The 23,693-nt window shown below is 32.1% G+C and overlaps 1 pseudogene; it reads right to left on the bottom strand.

Annotated features, from left to right (window-relative positions):
• Nucleotides 1-13,629: 13,629 nt before the first annotated feature.
• LOC149529617 (G-type lectin S-receptor-like serine/threonine-protein kinase At2g19130 pseudogene) lies at nucleotides 13,630-16,020 on the bottom strand (annotated as a pseudogene).
• Between the last annotated feature and the right edge of the window lie 7,673 nt (nucleotides 16,021-23,693).

The raw sequence follows: 23,693 nt of genomic DNA, 5'->3' as shown, positions 1-23,693 counted from the left end.
TATAGGAGGGGGATATTAATTGGAGGATTCATTAGGAGGACTTTGACCCTTCTATTGTGAAGTGGCTTGACTGGAGGGGATTTCTCTTTGTAATAGTTTTGGAAGCTCGAACTTGAAGGAATGCAAGGGACTGGAACAGGCACCTCTGCTTCTGCTCTTGGTGATGGTGGATAAGCTTATGGTTCTACTGATGCCGGATCTAGATTTGTTGTGGTTGAGGGGTCTATTTTTTCTCGTGGAAGCCTTCTTCCTGTAGACGTATTACATGGATTGGGGAGAGTTCATGAGGAGGTTTCTACATTAAAATGAAGTTTCAGGCTGTAATCAGTATTATTCTGAAGCTTAGAAATATTCGGGGAACTTTATCTTCCAACTAGAAGCTTCAATCTTACCAGTCATATGATTGTGTTCCAACTACAACATCTGACCTAGAAACACCTTCCATTATATTCTACACCCTATTCCAAAGCTCCCTATCTGGAAGTATGTCAGTGAAGGATGTGGAATTTGGCTCTACTTCCATGACTTGTCCCTTCCTTAATCTGGTCACACATTAAGAGCATCCCTCAGGCTTCGAGATCTTTCATACATGTGTGTAATTTGTAAATAAATCTTTCAAACAAAAATGATGCTACTAAAACCATGACCATGTTATACATTATTTACCAGAAAATACAAAAGTTTGGTCAGGATGGTGTGTAAACTTGCCTTTTTTTCTGGGTTCTGAATGATCTGTTGAGTATGTGAGTGTGTTTCAAATGCATGCCCTCTTCAGAATGAAGAATCAATGAAAGAATGACGCTACTTCTCATATCATGTCTGGTAGAAGAAATTCTGAGTTGTGTGCCAAGCAAGGGCAGCAACACTAAATTCATCTGCCTCATTTTCCTCACTTTGGAGCAGCAGAGGTATTTTGATTAAATTCATTCAATGTTTTTTGATTAAATAGATTTTGATAATAAGGATTCTCATTCTTATAAAGTCAAATTGTTTCTCTAAACAAGGTTGGGATGGAGGAAGGGGTAATAATAATTGAAATCCACCCAACAATCAATCGGACGGCCCTAGCCGCAGATAGCTTGGATTGCTAAGTAGCCAATGTTACAGAAATTTGTACGGAGTGCCTAGAAAGAATGGCGGCATAAGAAAAAACCAGACTGCAAAGAAATCATGAATGACAGAGAAAGTAAGGAAATCCTCAAGATTCACAATATCTGGGCCAACAGATTGTCGCATGCATGGCTGAATTCAAAAGAAGTTCAGAATTTCATCATGTTGTTGCTATTGCGGCGTGCTTTCGGCCACAATTATAGTCATAATAGCTCTGGTTGTTAGTATAAATCTCAAGAATCCTGAGTTTGGCGCTCTAGAGAATCAAAGTGATTTAATTTTACCAAATCATTACGAAAATCTCCATGCCCTACAATTTTGGCTCGACTCACGAAGACAATTTAGTGTTAATGTGTTGCAGCTTAGGTCTGATAAACTCTAGAAGAGATATATAGTCTACTGTGTAGTTTTCTGAAGATTTATAGAGTCTCATCCTTCCAAGGATTTGATTTATTTCATTCATCATTTATCATGTTGGAGTAATAGGATCATTGCAAGTTGTGTTTGGTATATCTTTTTCAAATGTAGCTATCAATATATTTAAATGAAGATTGAGGTATGAATAGTCATATCTCTTTAGGGACATGTCTATTCATGATATTAATCATTGTAATTATATATTATCTCTTTCTCTAATATGTACAAAATAATAAAATATATGTGTGTATATATATATTTTTTATTGTATACACATATATTTTATTATTTTGTACATATTAGAGAAAGAGATAATATATAATTACAATGATTAATATCATGAATAGACATGTCCCTAAAGAGATATGTCTATTCATACCTCAATCTTTATATAAATATATTGATAGCTACATTTGAAATAGACATATCTCTTTAGGGACATGTCTATTCATGATATTAATCATTGTAATTATATATTATCTCTTTCTCTAATATATACAAAATAATAAAATATATATATGTGGATATATATAATAAAATTATGTGTCTATATATATACACACACACATATATATTTTATTAATTTGTATATATTAGAGAAAGAGATAATATATAATTACAATGATTAATATCATGAATAGACATGGCCTTAAAGAGATATGTCTATTCATAGCTCAATCTTCATATAAATATATTGATAGCTACATTTGAAAAAGACATACCAAACACATGGCAATGCAATTACACTTGCAATGATCCTATTACTCCAATATGATATCAGAGCTGGTTGCAAATGTAAAGGAAAAATATATTAAAATGATGAATAGAATAAATCAAATCCTTGGGAGGATGAGACTCTATAAATCTTTAGGAGAAAACTACATAGTAGATTTTTAGAGATAAAGTGAATAAGATATGAAATATAAAGGGAAACAAAATTTACCATTTTCTCCATCTTTAAAGCAATAATCCCATCTGCATAACAAATATGTGACCACCATTGAATAGTAGTAGAAGAAATAAAATGGAAGTAGTAAATAAGAAGCTGAATATTCTATAAGCACGGGTGTCGAAAGGAAAATGTGTACTATGAGTAGACCCTTTGATTTGATCTTGTAATAATTTTATGCCTTTTTTTTTGAAAAAAAAACTACGAATAAATGAAGGAAAAAATAGAAGTCAAACCCTCAATCCAGTCTACAACCATATAACTTGGAATTGAATGGGAAGTACAATCATATATATAAAAAATAATCCAATAATGACTATGAAAAGAATGTAAGAATAACCATGTGGAAAGGTGGCATGACAACTATAATGGATGAACCTAAAGTGAAGTCTAATCAATAGTATATAGAGGTATGAGGCAAGGTACGGTTGTTGGAATAAGGAATGAGCATTGGGCTAAGAGAATGGTAAGAAAACTTGGATTGAGTTAAGATATGATATAATTTTTATGCATTATTTAAATCTAAGGTGTTATACTTTTGTAGTATGACATGTTGTATATATAGTGCAAGGAATGATATTCAAATTGAATAATCCATCTTATTTAGAATAATTATTAAAGATTTTTTTTTAAATTATTATTATAAGAATTATGTGCCTTGATCTTTTCCTTTACAATTTTATTGTAGGAAAAGGAAGATTGATTTCAAATTTAGAGGGAGATTGAGATTCAAAAGGAGCTTAAAATTTCAATAGATGCAAGATTGAAATAGAGGGAGCAAATAGAGGAGATGGTTCCATCAACCTTTAGTGATCTCAAACCTATTGATTAAGAGGGAGTAGACCATGTTGAAGATGGATTCTCTAGTAATCAATAAATTGTAGCAGTTAAGAGGATTGTGATTCCTAAATATTCTTTAGAAATATATGGGCCTACCTATGTATATAATGAGGAAGTGATAATTTCCAAATGATTATCACTTGTATTTGCATAAGTTATAGAATGGTGGCAATTTTTCAATAGCTTAATCTATTATGATAGATATCTTATGATGTCTACGTAAATCATGGTAGATTATACTTTGCATGGTGGATGTTTATATGGTATGCATTATGAGAATAAACGTGTACATACCTTATAAACACTTTGAGTAAATGTTGAATGGTATGCAAATTGATGTTCAGAAGTCCATTACACAAGTACTTGGTGAATATCAAATAAGTTGACCTTAGGAGGCCATTACTCATAGTACTTGGTGAATATCTTACAACTTGACATTTAAGAGGCCATTACTTAAAGGAACTTAGTGAATGTTAAATTAGTTGACATTCAATTTTCTTATATTACATCAAGGTATCATATGGTTATGTGATTATCCTACCTAGCTAAGAGAGAGTGTTAATGTTTTGTAGCTTCAGTCTAATAAACTTTAGAAGATATGTGTGTGTGCGTGTGTGCGCGTGTAAGTATACACACACACACACACACACACACATTTATTTTTATTTTTATTTTATATATTAGAGAAATAAATAATATATAATTTGTATATATAATTATAATGATTAATATCATGAATAGACATGTCCTTGAAGATACATGTCTATTCATAGCTCATTCTCCATATAAATAAATCTACCTACATTTGGAAAACATATACAAAACACATGACAATGCAATTACACTTGCAGTGATACTATTACTCCAACAAAAAGGACATAAAAGATTAGCTTGATATTTCAAATGCTCACATATTACAAAACCAAACCATGTATACAAAGACAAGAAAACTATCAGGTTTTACCTCAATATGAAAGAGGAGTTGATGTAAAAATAATTGGTGGTGCTGCAAAACCTTTTGCACAAGCCTCAAATTGTGTTGAAAGCTGAAAACATGAAAATGTAAGATGAAGAAAATTCAAATGAATAATAGCTAGGCAAAGAAGAAGTTTCTAGAAGAAGATCATTGTAAAGGGTGAGTGAAAAACTCTTTCTAGAAGGTGAGAGAAACATCTAAAAATCTTTCTAGAAGATTAGAGGAAAAGCTACTTTTGTAATTTTTTACATTTTTTAAAATAAAGCATAATTTTCTTCTTGACCAACAACTAATGAAAAAACACTAAATTAGTAATTTTTTTATTTTCATAATATTTAAAAATCCATAAGCTATTAGAAAACATATATGTTTGATAATTTTTGAAAACTGATTGATTAGATTTGATTGGATTAAATGATAACATAAACCTAAATGATTCTATTAGTATCCTTTTGTAGGGGTAGGAACTAATAATTGACACACCATGAAGGGAAAGTTTGAATATATAAAGGAGCAATTATAAACTAACAAAAAAGAATAAAGATACAATAAAAGGGTCTGTTTGGTTATAAGAATAGGAATACAATAATAGGAATATATATTATGGATTTGTGAATCTGAGAATAGAAAGTAAGAATGCACATTCCTGTTCTTTGTTTGGTTCACCATGAATTTGATGGGGAATATATTTATTCCATGTTTGGTTGCGTAAAACTGGAATAGAAATAAGATTATTTCTTATATTAGATATATGAATATCTATGATGTTATTTGTTAAAACATAAAATTAATAGAGTGATCCATTTTTTGCCATTTGCATGAGATCTAAGTTTATTTTTTCTTAAATAATTCTTGAAATAATGCTAGTGAATTGGTTGTACTTATTTATAAAATCAACTGCATCAGTGAAAGTTCTACATCTAGCCCAGGCTCTATAAAAGGGCAGCTTGGTAATTCATCTAGGATGCTCAACCATACTAGGAAAAAGTAATGAGATTGGAAATAAAGCCCATTCACATAGAATGTGGGGATCAATTAATAGCTAGTGATCATAATAGTTGTTAATTCTAGAGTCTAATGAAATCCCCCGTGTCAGTGGTGTCTGGCATATCACATGAAATCCCCTGTGTTGATGGTGTCAGACATATCATAGAGGAATCATAGTTCATAACCCACACTTTGAAAATCATATAGACATACAAAATTAGTAGAAGATATATGTTAATCATTTCACAAAATGAAAATATGGTCACAATAGTAGTTGTCTAGAAATAAGTCGAATTGTGTCAACAACGTGATTACAGTCCACTCATAATGTCAAATACATGATTACAGTCCACTCATAATTTCAATGCACAAATGCTTTGGTTGATCTACCCAGCTTTGACGTGTTGATTATATTTGAAACCCTAAATGAAAAATGAGAAGCATGGAGACGTCAATACCTAATAAAAAACTTGAGTGCCAAAAAACCATGAAAATTTGAGCACCAATATTGACAAAAATGAGTGGTACAATTTTCACATATATGAAATTTTGTGTTTTTTAACAAAGTAAAAAATGGAATAGGAATAAGTATTCCAATTCCACCTATTTAGGTGGAATTGATATACTCATTTTTGGGGGGAAAATGGCATACGTGTTCCTATTATATGTCATTCCTAACTAATGGACCTAAATGGAGGAATCTAACATTTTAGGAATAAACATATGTCTATTCTAGGAATATTCTCATTGCCAAATAGGCCCTAAGAGTATGACCACGCAAATTGGAAGTTACTAGAAAAACAAGAGATAAATATAATAGTGACCAAGCCTAGTCACCTCTACGTAGCACACATAACATGAAGAAGTCAATTCCAATTCTCAATGAGAAACTACCTTATAACCCACAGGCCATCATGGATGGAGGTGCTAGATAATGATGAAATGTATAGTAGAAGAGGGCATTAATGCAAACTTGAAGAGGAGTTTCATTTATTGGCTCAACTAAATTTATTGAGTTGATATCAAATTTACATAAAGGATAATAACTCTCCACCCACTGGAAATCAAACTAAAGATATACTCCATGTGACTTGTTTGGGCTAGTAATGATAGACATACTTTATTTGTGGGATTGAATCAAAGAGAAACATAAATACAATGAACAAAAATATGTGGAGGGAATATTAATAAAATCTGGCGAACTATACTTAAAAAGAACAAATAAACCTTAGATGGTAGAAACTACCAATGGTTGGATCAATCAATGGGAAGGTTATTGCATATTAAAGAATGGATTTTAGAAGATAAGGAATGTATGTGATGTTAACATATGGTAAATCAAATAAGGGGAGTCATTTTTTGACATTAGAAAATAAGGGAAGTTCAATTGAAGTATTAAATAAAGGAATAAGTGAGGAAAGTTAATAAGGAATAAAAAAAGAAAAAAAAAGAAATATATTCAGAAATTGAGGAGGGATGTGGTGAGCAAAACCTCATTCTATTATTATAGTGATGTTAGCAAATGTCCATTAAGGTATATTATAAGATTTATATCTGAAACATACATTTATAATTTCCATTATACTTCACGTCATCGGCAAGTAAGTGAACATATAAGTCACACGATTTAGTTGGGAGTAATGGTAATTATAGGAATATTTAGCTTCTAAAGTTTTTGATTAGATAAACATGTTTTATAGGGATCCTGAAACCCAATAGTTAAAACATAAAAGGCTGATAATAAGCGTGAAAGCCCAGCCAAAAGAGTATAAGTTCAGAGGTTGATAAGAAGCATAAAGCCCAGCTAAAAAGTAGAGTTTTGAGAAAAGACCAGGACAAAAGACAAGTAAAACCATGGCCTAAAGCCAGAACAAAAGCCAAAAGACAAAGAAAAACAAAAGAACAGGCACGAGTTATTCCTCGCTCTTTCGCTCTAGCTCTTGCATAACTTGTGTAGCCTCAAAGGCCAGTTGATTCTCCTCCGCTTCCAGCTGTTGCACCCTTTGGTCCCCCTGGTCCTAATCAGGAATGGTGTTAATTATTTAGCTTCTAAAGTTAAGAGGTAGTATTAATTATTTATTTTTCTTATTAGAAATTAGTGAATATAGATTGGGGAAATTTGTTGAAAATATAGATTCAATATGTAGAAGATGAAATTTATGCAATTTTTAAAAGTATATATTTAAATAAATAAATAAATAAATAAATAAATAAATAAATAAATAAATAAATAAATAAATAAATATATATATATATATATATATATATTGGAATAATCCTATATTATTATGTAGAATTATTATTATCCTTGAATATTATATTAGTCTTTGTCTTATTTTTATGTATTACAAGAGTTATTTGCCTTGATCTTTCTCTCTAAGGATGTTCTTGCAGGGAGGGGGAGATTGATATTAAGGAGTCTTAACATTTCATCAGAGGAAACCTTGAAAGAGAGGGAGAAAATAGAGGATATGACTTAGTCAACCTTCTTTGATCTTGGTCATATTGATTAGGAGGGAGTAAACCATGTTGAGATGGTTTTTCCAATGATCTCTAAATTGTAGTAGGACTATCATTAATGAATATACCTCATGACTATGTGATTTTAATGGGCCTACCCTCTGTGTACATCATGAAGAAGTGATGACTTCCAAATTATGTCACTTGTATTTGTGTAATTTATTAAAAGATGACGATCTTACAATAACTTAATTTTTTTTTTATAATGGACATCTTATGATGTCTATGCAGATCACGATAGATTATGTTTTGCATGGTGGGTGTTTGTATGGAACTAAGCATTACGAGAATGCATGCACACATACCATATAAAAAAATTTGAGTACACATTGAATGTTATGAAAATTCATGTTCTAGAGGTCATTACATAGAGTACGTGGTGAATATCCCATAGCTTGATGTTTAGGAGACCATTACTCATAGCACTTGGTGAATATATTGCATCTAAATGCTATGAAGACCATTACTCAAAGAGTATTTGAAAAATATCATATATTGTTATTCTGGAGACCAATACCTAAATGTGATATCAAAATAGTGAATATCATATGTTGATATTTTGTAGACCATTAACTTATTGAGTATATAGTGAATATCAAGTGTTGATATTCTAGAGACTATTACTTAGAGTTTTGGTGAATATCATATGTTGATATTTTGAAGGCCAATACTCTTGATATCATATGTGATATCAAAATGATGGAAATCTTTTGATTAAAGATATCCTTAAAATTTTGTATTCCTAATATTACCAATGGTGTAATGTCTATCTCATGTTTATCCTTCCTAACTAAGAGGGAGTGTTGATAGCTTATGTCAGATAAATGTGTGATTAATTATATGAGATATACTTTAGATATTAGTATATGAGATAAATTAATATAATAATGATTAAATTTATTATTATATTAATTATCAGATTAATGAATAGATGTGTCTTATGAAGGGACATGCCTATTCATGGCTTACACTCAATATAAATGTAAGTGATTGTTGCATTTGGAAAATATATACTAGACACTATGGAAGTGTTATTACATCTGTAGTGGTCCTAAGAAAAACAACAATTTTCAACCTCACTTTTACTAGTGATCTGATGAGCTTAAGAGACAAAGGAAAATTTAATGATAAAGGTGTTCTCTAAAGTCTAAATGATATGCAAAAAAATTGAAGAACTACTTAAATGATATGCAAAATATTGAAGAACTACTATATTAATCATAATAAATGATAAATTTTTTTATAAAATAAATAAATTAGATAGCCATAAGGATTAGTTCCATGGTTCTATGACTTCACTTCCTTTAACACCTACTCTTGATTTAGTGAGAATATAATATTATATATGAAGAATGTCTATAGAATATTCATTCATCTATTATAAGTAATGGATATAGATGAAGATAAAAACCCAAGATGTTAAATCAAAGAAAAAAAGTAGAATAATTTAATTTAACAAAAAGAATAAATGATGAGTATATTATGAAAATAATGGTGATAATAAATAAAATAAGACATGAAAAGGATCAACATTAGGTTCTTTCTCTTCAATTTATCTACTGAAATCAAGGTCCTTTCTTTTTCCAAACTTGCTAAATACTCTATTGTGGAACCAATTTCTATTCTTGACTCTCATCTATTACATTAACCACATAAATCATTCTTTAAATGCAATTAAAACCATTTCGCCCTCATGCATCAAATGTTTACTTCAGTCCCATAATGTTTCATGAGTTTGGAGCCTATTTTTAGGTCCTATCACCTCCAAGTTAGGGATGAGGTTGTCCCTTACCTAGGATAAGGGATGCGGTCATCCCTTACTCAAGATTTATCCTAAATAAATTTTGGGCTTGATGCATAAATATAAGAATCACCTCAAGCTTGCTATAATGTAACAATTTTCCCTAGGAAATGCCAAGATCTAGAAGCTCAAGAAATTGCACAAGAGAGGTAGGAAAAATAATGACCAATTAGTTAATTCAATAATGGTCAAGTGTATAATACTAAATATCCTATTGCCTAACTAATATCAAGATTCAAATTAATACAATCTATATGTGCTTTGCTATATAGGCAATGCATGATAACTAGGAGTGATAATAAAAAAAGAATCAACCATACAAGGTGTAAGAACATGTTCACTAAAGGTGGGTCATTCTCCATTGTGTAAGAAAGTATCTGCAACAATAAGAGGATGATAATGTGGTAATAAAAAAAAGTTGGAGTTCACAAACAAGGTGTTAGACAAAAAATATGTATAAGTGGATTTCTCCTACACCGTGTGGTCAAATAGAATACAAACTCCTATCTCTATATATGACAACTAACATTCAAATGCATTATCATAATTCAACTTAAATAAACTGTAATTAGTAATATTTAATCATATCAGCACTCACCATTAAGTGCAACTTGGAGGAATACACTTAAGCTTACAAACAACACATGATGGGCCTTGACTGCTAGGCCATGTTAGGTAACCCCGTACACAAATTACAAGTACAAAATAAATGCAATAAAATATATCATAATAGGATAAAAAGAGAAAACCTCAAACACACCCCCCCATCCCCAACAAGAAAGAGAAATAGAAAAGAAAGGAAAGATGCATGTATGGATGGAGTATTGAAGACACCTCCCCCCCTCTCATTATAATATACATAATGCATATACAATCAAGAATCCTTCCATAGGAAGGAAAAATGGAGAAAATCCAATAATATATAATCTCCTCCAAGGATGGTAAGTTCTTGAAAGAAAGAAAAAATTAATGCCTACAAATAACTTTTCTCCCCTTAGCAAGAAGATACACAAGCTACAAATGCATTAAAGCTCTTCATTGTGGATAAGAATAAGGAAGACAAATCTAAATTATGTACAATGTCTCAGAAGTCTTTTGATGTGTCGCCATGTCCTTTTTTAATGAATATGTGACAAACCAATGAAGATCAATCCCTATAGAAGTAGGTAAAAACAAGGAATCAATGACAACTAATTAAAGTAAGAATATAGATAAAACTCCAAAGAAAATGATGTCTCCTCAAACAAAGGTAGGAGAGAAGAAAAGAAGGAAAAAAAAACCAATGTAGAATCAACACCCATGATAAATGTTATTGGATCAATGTAGAAGATTCACCATGAACACTTAATGGTAATCCTCACTTTAGGAATAAGTGGTTCCATTCATGTATCAAAGAATGGACTCCCAAATTAGTAGGCAGAACTTTCAAAGTGTAGGATACCATAGGAAACTAAGCAAGAATCTCTAACACATGAGTATGGTCAATCAAAAAATGTGACATCTCAAGTGAAGTTTGAGACTCATGAATTCCAATCTCATAAAACTCAAATGTCTTCTTTGAAGTAAAAGAGACATCCTACAAATGTTGTATCAAAAAATCCACAAAATTGTCAGACTAAATGAAACAATCAAGTGAAGAATGATGAGAGTTAGAGTGGAAACAATGGAAGAAGGACCATCCTCAACAAAGAGAAGATGTGCCTTAATTGCATATTTAAATGTGCATGAATGGTGGAGCTAAGGGTTGCACTTGTGGTAAGATAGAATAAATTTTCATAGACAATAATGAAGATTTTGTTGACTAAATTCTTGTTTGTATTATACTTTTGATTATTTTGTCTCCCCTCAAAATACTTATTATTTGGAATTCCCATTTTTTGAAAATTAGGATTTCACCTAAAGTGAAATTTAATTGAGTTTGACATCCAGATGCCCATTTGGGAGAACCTATTTTTGCATAGATTTTTGAAAAATAATTGAGTTGTAATCGAGAGAGTGAGGCATTTCAAGAAATGACACCCTTTGCACCTACTTTAGGCACCCTTTGAATGCCATTTTGTAAAAATTATTAGGGGCCGCTTGAAGAAATTAGAAAGATTATTGCATAATTTTGTATGAATACAAATTTTTAAAATTGGGGGAGAAATTTTGACTAGTGTTGCACTTGCTCATATGTTTGGATTATATAAAATAACTAGTAATGCAAATATCTAATTTCTTTAGTCTTTCTTTTAACTTTTTCTTTAATTTTTATTTTGCAATGAATGTTGACATTTTCAGCATGTATGGAGTTGAAAGCACCATGAACAGGTCCTTGAACAAATTGGAGAAATGAATCACCTTTGTCATTGTAGCTTTTATATTCATTTTTTGAACCATATATTCGTGTTTTCAACTAAACAGGCTTGGAATAAGAAATGTTGACTATCAAATATTTTTTGGTTAGTTCCTAAATAAGTTTTAGAAACCATAATATGGATTTCAAGATCCAGAATCCCAAATGAAGGATTTTAGATTTCAATTCCTAAATCATATTCTAGTAAGGGTCTGTTTGGCAGTGGGAATATGAGTGGAATAGGCATATGTAAATTCTTAAAATTTTGAATTCTCCGTTTGGGTGCACCAAATCAGAATTACGAATAAGAATATAACATAAATACATATTCCAATTTTGGCCCAAAAATGAGCATTTGCAATATTGAAATACGTATTCATATTCTAGTTTTATTTATTTTAGAAAACATAAATTTTTTTGTCTGTGAATTCCCTATAAAGTTTTGGCTAAACCAAAGAGAGAATATGAATATTTATCCCTATTTTTTATTCTAGAATGACAGTTTTTATTCCCATATTTGTATTCCCATAGCCAAAAGGCCCTAATAGAATTGTATGGTTGGGTAAAAGTACATACCTCTGTCACCTTTTTGTAAAGGAAAAGGCTAACAAAAGTATAATTGTTCACCATCAATGACATAAAATTGATATTATTAAATTAGTTTGAAAATTAAGTAAACTAATAAAATGTGTAGAAATGGATGAAGTTTCTAGGATTATAATTTTTCATAATTATTTGGAATAAGAATTGATATTTTTTCCAAATTTTTATAAATAATTTTTTAATTGCTAAAAAATGCTGAAAATTAGGGGTCTAATTCTCACCATAAGACTATATGGAAATAATCTTTTTTTCCTTTGATCTAAGACTATGTTATAGATAACATATATAGCTAGAACAATCAAAAATAAAAATTGGCTTTAGACTTATATTTTCTCTTTTATAATGATTCGAATTTCAACTCACCTAAAATCAATAGTTTTCATCTCCCACCACATTTTTCAAAAAAAAAATTCTAACCAGGAAAAAAATTGTACATTCTAGAAGATGACTATCTCCTTTAGAACGTTATATAATTTTTAATTTTTTAATATGATTTTAAAAAAAAATCTTTTTCAAAATTGACATCTTTTTGAGTGTTAAAATACATGCTTGTAGAATTTTTTAATTACAATATAGTATATCTAATTAAAATAGTATAAAATCTTAATGAGAATATTGTCGACTCTGAGCCCTATAAATTGGGGTTTATATGTTATTAGAATAATATCATAAAAAATAGTAAGAGTTATTGAAACGCAACTTTTTGGAAATAATTTTATTTTTTTGGTAATTGGATGCAAACTAGTATAAAACATGCATTTAATAGACATTCCCCATTGGAAAAGTGTGAGACCATATATAATTTAGCTAGAATAAAATTATCTACATCATATGTTTGAACAAAATTAATTTTTAGATAAAAATACTCAAATTTAATTGTTCTAATAATTCAGCCTAAAAGTAACACAACTTTGCACTTTTCCTGACTTTAATTGACTTCTTATTTGTCTATGAGTGTAAACCTTAAAACCATCATTATACATCATCGACTAAAAAAACTTAAAAAGTAAACTAATTTCAACTATTTAACACGTTTTGACCTAGAATCATACCTAAACTTAAAATCATCAAAACATTAAGCATATCCAAACTTAACTTGTGGTGCTTCCCTCTGATTGTTGTTTATCCACTACTTTTGAGCTCGGCATGTGCAGGGTTGGAAGCTCCATCTTCCCCTCCAGCAAACGTGCCACTTGTCCCATACTTGGCCTCTTCTCTTCCTCCCTTTCTATGCATAACAACCCTACGATGCCCATTCTTCTCGCTTCTTCAAAATCCGCCTCAGCTGCAATAGCTTCATCTATGATATTAATAATCTTTCCCTGGAAAATTTGAGTTGCAGCCCACGCAGGAAAGTAATACTGACTGGAATCTTGCACATTCAAATCCAGACTCCTTCGGCCAGACACGATTTCCAAGAGCGTTATACCAAAACTGTACACATCAACTTTGGGTGTGATGGGAAGACCGGTGATCCACTCTGGAGCCAAATACCCTCTCGTTCCTCTCGTCGTGGTCAATACTTTGCTGAAATCTCTTCCCACGAGCTTCGACAGCCCAAAATCTGCTAACTTAGGTGAAAAATTAGAATCCAGAAGAATGTTCTCGGGTTTAATATCACCATGAATGATGTGATCTCTGCACTCCTCGTGGACATACACTAAACCTCGAGCAGTGCCTAAAGCGATCTGTAATCTGGCTTTCCAGTTCAGTACCTTTCCTTTCCTTTTGGAATCAGCAGCGAACAATAGGGAATTTAGAGAGCCGTTGGGCATGTAATCATAAACTAGTAACCGTCTCGATTCTTGTGCACAAAACCCTCTCAGTCTGATCAAATTCATATGTTGTATGTTGCCAAGACAACTGATTTCAGCTCGGAACTGCTTCTCATGTTGTCTTGAACCTTCCAGTCTCTTTACGGCCACAAGTGTACCGTCTGTTAGAGATCCCTTGAACACTGACCCGAATCCTCCGCTCCCCAATTTGGTTCTGAAATTCCTTGTTGCAATCTTCAACTCCCTGTAGCTAAACATTCTAAGAAAAGATTCTGAGGAGTCCTCGGACGTCTTCAATGCTGGTCGCAGCCGATACCTTTGCCACATAAAAAATGAAAACATACTTAAAGCAAGGGCGAGAGCACTCCCAATAATAATGGGTTTTGGTATGGAGGAAGACGATTTATGATAATTAGGAACTGCAGGTCCAGCTACTCGAATGGAAACATTCCCTCTTCTATTTGATGGAGAGTTTTTCATGTTTAGCAAATCGCCAGACCAGATTTTGCAGTGCCCAGAAGGAGAATTGAAAGCAAACGCAGTGCACGAGCAATTATGTAGGCAGGCTTTCTGGCAAGCTTCCTTCGTGTGTGCAGGGTATGAAGAAGCTGAATCATCAGGCAACGTTACGCCAGGCTCGATAAATTGGTCAGGGCTGCCGTTTTGGGTATCACAGTTTAATGGCCGTTCGCGAACACAGCCGCTAGACCACCAGTCCTGAGACTCCCAGGCGCGCTTGTCTGCCGGGACGAAGCCTTCCAAACAGGTGCAGAAGCGAACGTTGTTAGAGTTGCAGCTTCCATAGGCTCCACAAAGACCAAATACGTCGCATTGATCTGTAGGATGACTAGCCACCAAGGTCCGTTTAGTGCCATCAAACAAAGCATATTCTTGTATTCCTCCGGACTTGATTTGGAGAAAACGGGTGATCCCTTTCAGCAATCTACAGCTGACATACAAACCAGAGCTCGTATATCAGACGGTCGCATTGTAGTAGTCCCCGTTTACCAGTTCTGGAACTCCACTTAAGAAATGACCGTCCCAAGTTCCACTCTCCCAATACTGGACAGAATTGTTCCATGTTAGCACGAACTGTAGGGCTCCGGATGGATCCAGCTGAATGGAGTAAAGACCAGGAGCGGGATCCATTGAATTTTTCCAACCGATTAACTTTTCCTGTCCACCGAACCACATTCCGGCCAAACCGGTATCTACAGGAAAGTCAAAACTCTGCCAAACAATCTCAGAATTCTTTGTGTTGCTCAACAATATAAAGTTACCAGAGTCTGACAGCACAGCCCGCGAGCACTTGTGGGAAATAGTGACAGACCAAAGAGACGCACCCTCCGCGTCATGCAGTCTGAGATTACCTTCTTTTGAGAGCTTCAGAACGCCAGGCTTGTTTTTCGCAGGGCTCTCCCTATTGGCCACCCAAACGATTATTTGCTCTGATATGTTGGCATACCAGATGCCAACATACCAGTGATTGCTTCCATTTGGGCTGAAAAATCCCAATTCAAACGTTCCATTCTTTGAAATTAACGTTTGATTTCCATTAAGGGAACCGCCCAAGGAAAGAGAATCTCCCCTTGCAGTACCAGTAGATAAGCCAGCACAGTTGCAAATTATTATAATTAATGCAGTGAGAGAGAACATCATATATGCTGGAAGACCATTCTTTTGCATTTCCATATTGTTGATTTACATATTTGATGAGTTGATCAGATTATATAGCAGATTTAGCGATCAGATTATTAACGAAACCTTGACTGCTTTGAAGTCGTTATTGTTTTAAGTCTAGGACCCTTTGCGGCTGATGAGTGCGCTAATGAGTGCACTTATGAATGCGCTTAGTGGGTTGTGGAACACATTTCTTACGGGACACGTGTTTAGTTGTGCGAATCTTTCGCGGAGCGACAAACAAGGGGATAGGACCAAAGTTCTTTCCCATGATTAAAAAAAAAAAACAGAAAAAACTATGCATTGCTTGTGAATTTTTCATGAAAAATATTTAGTTGTATACAAATATATTAAAATTTTTTATTCTTCAAACAAGAAAATCATGTTTTCACTTGATGGTTAAAAGGAAGAGTGAAAATATAATATAGTCTAGAGCGAACGGTTTAAACATCACACACTAAGGATTGATTCCTAGTGTAAAAGTGTTAAATAGTCAAAGTTTGACTAGAGTGCATAAAAATGGGATGTGATCATTTTAATGATCACCTTAGCATACAAGTTTTAGATGTATGAGTCTCTCCTTGTATCATACTAATTGTGCTTATTCGGTGGACTACTATTGTACATGATTTTCCAACTGTGCAAGCTCCTTCTTTTGGTATTGTTTGTATGGTGTGTGTTTGCATAGTATGTGCCTCTTGCTGTGCAATGTTTGTATAGTGTGTGCCTCTTGTTCTTGGTTTTATTTGTACAGTGTGTGTCATACGCTCTACTATTTATTCTCCAATGTCCATCTATACGACTTGTATTTGATACTCTTGACATCTTTAGTGTATATGACCTACACTTATTGCCTTCCATATGAGATGTTTGTTGTCATATGTATGTCCTCATGTCTAGTACCTTCTATACAATTGCCTTCAATATAGTTTTTGTCTACACAATCCTTCTCTTAGAGTCTCATCTGATGTGCTAAAATAGTGGTTTCTTCTCCCCGTTGTTTGACCATACAATGTACAAAACCCAGGAATATCTTGACCATATGGTGTGTGGCCTACAACTTGCTCTTCTTTCTAGTGCAGTGAGTCTTCCTCTTAACTACTTCCATGAATTTTCCTTTCTCCCTCAGGTGGTTTTGACCATACAGTGTACAAATGCTAGGAATATCTTGACCATACAGTCTGCGGCCTTCAACTTTCTCTTCTTTCTACTATAGCGAGTCTTCCTTTCAGCTACTTCTATTAATTTTCCTTTCTCCCTTAGGTGGGTTTCTCAACTTCTTTCATGCAAAAATGTTTGGTTTCTCCTTAACTTTTCTGGTTTGTCCCTAACATCAACACCTTCCTTGTACTCACCATAGTATGGACAGAATGTGCCCCTTTCTTCGATTGCCAATATGTTGCAATGAGGGTGGAAAACATTATAATATTCTACCTTCTAGTGGAACAACCCATTTAAGGATCTAGTCTCATCCTTGAAACAAAACCCTAACCTTAGGATGCCTTCATCATCAGGTTCCACCCCTTTGTCTGTGTCTTCTCCTTGAGACTTGGAATCTGATATTAACTCCTGACTTATTGCTCAACTTCAAAGATCAATCACATATTTATTTCATCCACTTTCAATGGAGAGGGTATTCTTATTCGAATTGTAATTATTGTTTTCCCTAGTGAGACAACCTTTCCCTAGGTGAGTGTTGTACCCCTTCCTCTCCAAAGAGATGAATACAAAGACAAGAAGTAATTGTTGTGTCCAAATGACCACTTTTTGCACCATCAAGGTTCCAATAGGCTTTTTCCATGTTGATCTTCTCCTACAAGTAGGAATGTGGACAACCATAATATTTTAATCATAATTCAAGAAATTCATGAATGTTACTTGTGTCCACTATATTTGTTGATTGATTTATGACAAAAGACTAAGGTACTATTGGCCCTTATACAACATATTTGTTGATCGATTAATGATAAAATACTAAGGTACTATTAGCTCTTAAACATCACTTCATGCATGTATATTTCTAATAACTCTACGATTCATGTTTCTCTTGGCCTAAAATTAATGTTTCAATTAGGCATGTTTATTTAAATAGGATATGAAGCATGTAACACGATGTATGAAGAGTGCCTAGTTGGTTGTGTATCTTGGTAATATCGTTTTCAATATTCTTGCATCATTTTTCAAATAGTAATAGAGCCATTTTTAGATTATTACATTTATTTAAGGAATCAAGATTTCATTTTCTCTAAAATGGGAAGGAGATGCTTTGTGATATTTTTAAGGGGATCAACATTATTCTATATTGGTTCTCTTTAGGCAAGACTCTTAAAGGAGTCTCTAAGATCCATTAATTGTAGCTATCTCATATAATTACTCTAACAAATATATGTTAGAAGAGAGTAATATAAGTGTGAAAATAGTATTTTTGGTTGATTATGCATTTAACATGTGTGAAGCTTTTATTTCTAGACAACAATCTTGTGGTGGACTTCGAGTTATAGCTCCCACAATTAAAAAAATTACAAAAAGAAACATGAAAGTTTCTTCTTGCAACCTATTAGTTTTGGGTGGAATCTTATCATGAATCTAGCGTCATTGAGTCAAAAAAGTCCATCCATCTAAATATCCTCAAAACATTTAATTTATATATTTTTAAAAAAGTAATTCTAATAAGGATTCTCATTTCTCATATTGAAGTCTATGAAAATATATGATTTTTGGTACACCTATATAAATATTTTGTTCTTCAACTTTCGTAAATATATCTAATTCCCTTGTTATAGATAGGCTGGTCCATAATTACTCATGGCTAAGTTTCTTTCCCAACTAATATTTAAATCTACTTCTAAAGTTTCACATATATAGATTCCAAGGCCGAATCAAAAGAGTTGACACTCTTATAACTAAGTTGTGTCAAAGAGTTAAAAATAATTTAAAGCCAAGCATCAAACTGAATGAAAAATAGGAAAAAATTAAAGATAACAAAAACCTAATCAAGAGAAATAAATTGAATTTAAAGAAAAAATCTAATAAGTTTGAAGAAGAAAAAATCTAATAAGTTTGAAGAAGTACTACTTATAGAAAAGGAACCAAGCTGCCCTTATTTGGGGCAAATTAAGTGCTATATTTCAATATCTAATATGCTAAATTTGGTGACATATTTATAGAGGAGAATAAATCAAGGTGACTTCATTGTGGCTCATGGTGGATGATGTTCCAATTTTGAGGAATTTTTTCTAGAGAAAGAGTGTGTAGAATCTTTATGGAGAAGCATGAATATATTTCATTGATTAAATTGCTAGATCTAAACAATTTAACTATATTTAAGCTACAAAGGGTAAAATGCTTAGAGTGTGAATTTATACCAAGGTTAGCAATGCAATCCTCTACATTTATACTCACATATAACATTCACCTTAAGCCAAAAAGCCAATAAACATTACATTACAAAAGTATATTCCGTGTTACATATTGTGATACTTTAAATGGATGTACATGTTATTTCTTTGTAATTATTCCTGTGGTTTGATCCCAAATGAACTATTTCATTTCTTTTACATGCCTACATCTTTAATTGTATAACATGTGTGGGCCATATATTTGTGATTGTACATCACTTGAAATTAATATTGATAAAAAATCACATCCTCTCTCATAGAAAATACTTTATATCTGTGTGTGTGTGTGTGTGTGTGTGTGTGTGTGTGTGTGTGTGTGTGTGTGTGTGTGTATTATATATGCACACACACACACACACACACACACACACACACACACACACACACACACACACACACACACACACACACACATGTACATATATGTATGTATATATGCATAAATATACACATACATACATACATACATACATATATGTATATGTATACAAATCTGTAGATGTGTATATATATACACACACACACACACATCTACAGATGTGCATACATACATACATACATACATACATACATACATACATACATACATACATACATACATACATATATATATATATATATATATATATATATATATATATATATATATGTAGATGTTTATGCATATATGCATGCATGCATGTATGTATGTGTAAATGTACACACACACACACACACAATATATAAGTATGTATGTATATACATATACATATATATTATTGAAATATATAGTTTTATAATACAATATCATTAAAATATATAATTTTGTAAATCATGAACAATGTTATATAACATAGAGCTAGACTTATAATACTGTATATTTGATATTCAAGATGGATATATAATTCAATAATAAATATGTATATATATTAGCTTTTCAAAATAACTCTTTACTAATCATGTCACTTCCTTCATTTTCATGATAAGTACTTCTCTCTAATTGGAAGAACTTGTCAAAGTATTGTTGTATTTCCCCTTATGTATTAGTTAGTTTTTAAATGTATTTTCTTGGTGTGCTTCAAATCTCAACTTTTTTATATGTCTTGAGTGATGAGTTGTATTTTATACCTAACTTTGAAGAACTACAAATTTTTGCATGGTACAATTTTTTTAATAAAAATATGGATGAAAAATGTCAATAGAACCATGTCCCTATGATCAATACATTGTGACAAAACAAAATAGTTATTTCAAAAGTAGGGTAATCCTATTTTTCATCTAATTAATATGGAAATTAATAGTTGAAGATAATATATTATAATTTTAAATGCAGATGGAATTATGCTAGTATTTAAAGTAACTTCACTTGCTTCAACTACATTTGCATTCTACATGTATTTAGTAATCTATATGGCCTTTGATTCCATACATTGTAATACAATGAGTTAAAAAATAAATAAATGAAATTATTATATGAATTCATAAGTGTAATTAATAGGAGTGTAGGGTATTGACTAAGGAAGAGGTGAACCTCAATTTTTTCTTGAATAAGTTCAATAGCTAAAAGGGGTTGAATTAGTTATTCCCACACACTTTATAAAAAATTTACTCTATTGGTAAGCTTATAATCATCAATAATAACATCCTCTAATTTATCAATTAAGCACATTACACTTTCATAACAAATATAAACATGAAAGAACAAAGAGACCAACAAAGAGAAAAAAAAAGGTTTATGTGGAGACCCAAACTAAGAAAAATAATAAAAAAGCTAATTCTCATAAAAGGAACACATGTAGAGCAATTTTTACAAAGGCTCATTACTACTTTTTCTCACTGGAGGTTACATCATAGTTGGTTAGACTAACTATGCTTGGATATAAAAATGGAAAGTAGTGCTAATAAAAAATAGGCTCACTACTAGTACAAGTAGGCCCACTCCAATAAAATATGAAAAGAGATTGAATCAATAACTAGTCATTGTCACTAACACACTACGTTAAAAAAAAATGTACGATGGTGATTGTATCAATGCATATGAACATCAACACACAGACCTCTTGTAAATAGATTCATAATAAATCTACATACAATTAATACACAATCCACAAAAATAATTGAAATGTTTTCTTTCACTTTAAAGTTCACAATGTCAACAATCATGTCGGCCAAAACAATTTAAAATAGGTCACTCACATACATTCTCACAATAGTAAGAAATGAGATGTGGACCACCTCAATTAATTCTACACACCTCATGCATGCCAACATGTGATGAAGGTTATCTAATTCACTCATTTGTAGTTGATAAGTTGAACATGTTACCTAATAGATATTACGAGTGAATCACACTAAAATTTATGCTTCAAATAAGATCAAACCTAATTCAAAGATCTAACCTATATTTCACAAAAAAATAGAACTGTCATTAAACACTAATAAGAATACACATTTGAAGCACATGTTTTGGTGATCACATCTACCAACACTATTGGTACACATGATGCATCCAAATTATGAATATGCATAGGATATATTGACATTGATGATAACCATCAATGAAAAAAGAAAGAATAACTTCAATTTCACATTACAACAATCTACCTTTTTGTAATGAATGATTATATTAATTAATAATATAGCTAAAAATTTAAAAAAATATTTTCATAAGGATTTACTACTCTCAACTTTATCCCAATTTGAAAACAATGGAGAGTGACTAAAAAATATCACTTATAGGATCACTCTACTCTCCTTGGGAGAAAATTTCTAAGAACTAATCTAGAAAATAATAAGCATGTAAATAACTAGACTAATGCACACACTAGTACATTTAGTGAACACTATGAAGGGGTATGGCTACCATCTCCTTCAAATACTCTAAATTATCATTGCACAAAGGCTTTATGAATATGACCTCTATTTTCTCCCTTCTAAGCACATGGTCAAGCTTCACTTTTCCATCAAACACCTTTTCTTTGTTAAAATTCTACCTAAGTGATATATGATTTTTTGTTTGAAATAATGTACTATATTTTTGGGCATGCTTATAGCACAATTATTATCACACACTATCAACTTTATTCAAATTTAAAATGTACTTTCTGCCCACCCAAAACATGACCATCTAAAAGAGGCCACTACAATGTTGCCACATGCAAATGAGGTGTATTGATCCCATTGAATTAAATTTAATTACTCTCTATAAGTGTTTGAATAGATGAAAGAAATCCTTCTATGTTTTTGCAAAATAGTAAATCTAAGGTGTCATGTACATATGCAACAAGAGCATCTATCACCTAGTTCCCTTCATGATAAATATGCTGAATGACAACATCTTTTAATCTAGTAATTAAAGTCCAAATGACATTGATAATTATATAGCCACCCTCCAATGAATTTTCCTTCAACCCTTGACCACTTGAATAGGAATTTTTGAATCACCCTCTACCACTAGCTAAAATAATCCCATTGAAATAACACTCTCAATTTCCCATAAAAGGCCCATGGGTTCTTCAACAATATTAGTAGAGTTCACTCCATATCTCCATGTACACACCATCAAAAGATTACCCTTATCATCTTTTATGATTCCCTCAAAAGCTTCAACTCCTCCCCTAGCTGAACCATTAAAGTTTAGTTTGAACCAAGAGGTTGGAGGGGGTTTCCATTTAACATTATTTCTAACAATAGTTTTAGAATTATCAAACCTAGAGACTAAAGAGAGAAGGTCCTAATTATTAGCCATAGCTTGATCACCTTTGGAGAGTGGAACAAGAGGAGTTTTACATTTCCAAATACCTGACAACATTCCTTTATGAGACTCACCAAAATGTGTAGATTACCATAGGGGGGAGTCTTTTTCTCTAAAAATGTGGTTGTTCCTTTCCTTCCAAAGGTGCCATCAAACATACAAAGGACAATTTTCCGTAGGGGACTTAGGAGAGGATGATCAAATTGACAATTCCAGTTCAAAATAAATTTTTGGAGGTCATAATTCAAGACCCAAGAAAGCCCAAGTCTTTGTAAGATCCTGACTAGATTTTTTATTCATAAAGACAGTGAATGAGGAGGTGGTAGATGGTTTCCTTCTCGTTATTCCACAAAAAACACCGATCAAAAAATTGGAAGCCTCTCCATTTAATATTGTTAATAATAAGTATATTAACATGAAGAGTTGAACACCAAAATAAATAATTTTTTGGAAGAATACATGGATTCCATATATTTCTTCAAACATCATCATTGACCTATAGCCTAAAACAAGTGAGATAGGCCAATTTAACTTTAAGCTCACTGAAAGAATTCAAACCCCAAATGGTA

The sequence above is a fragment of the Cupressus sempervirens genome, chromosome 11 (assembly GCF_028749045.1).
Source record: "Cupressus sempervirens isolate cs-2001-9-10 chromosome 11, ASM2874904v1, whole genome shotgun sequence".
Taxonomy (NCBI): Eukaryota; Viridiplantae; Streptophyta; class Pinopsida; order Cupressales; family Cupressaceae; genus Cupressus; species Cupressus sempervirens.
This window is presented reverse-complemented; position numbering and strand designations above follow the sequence as displayed.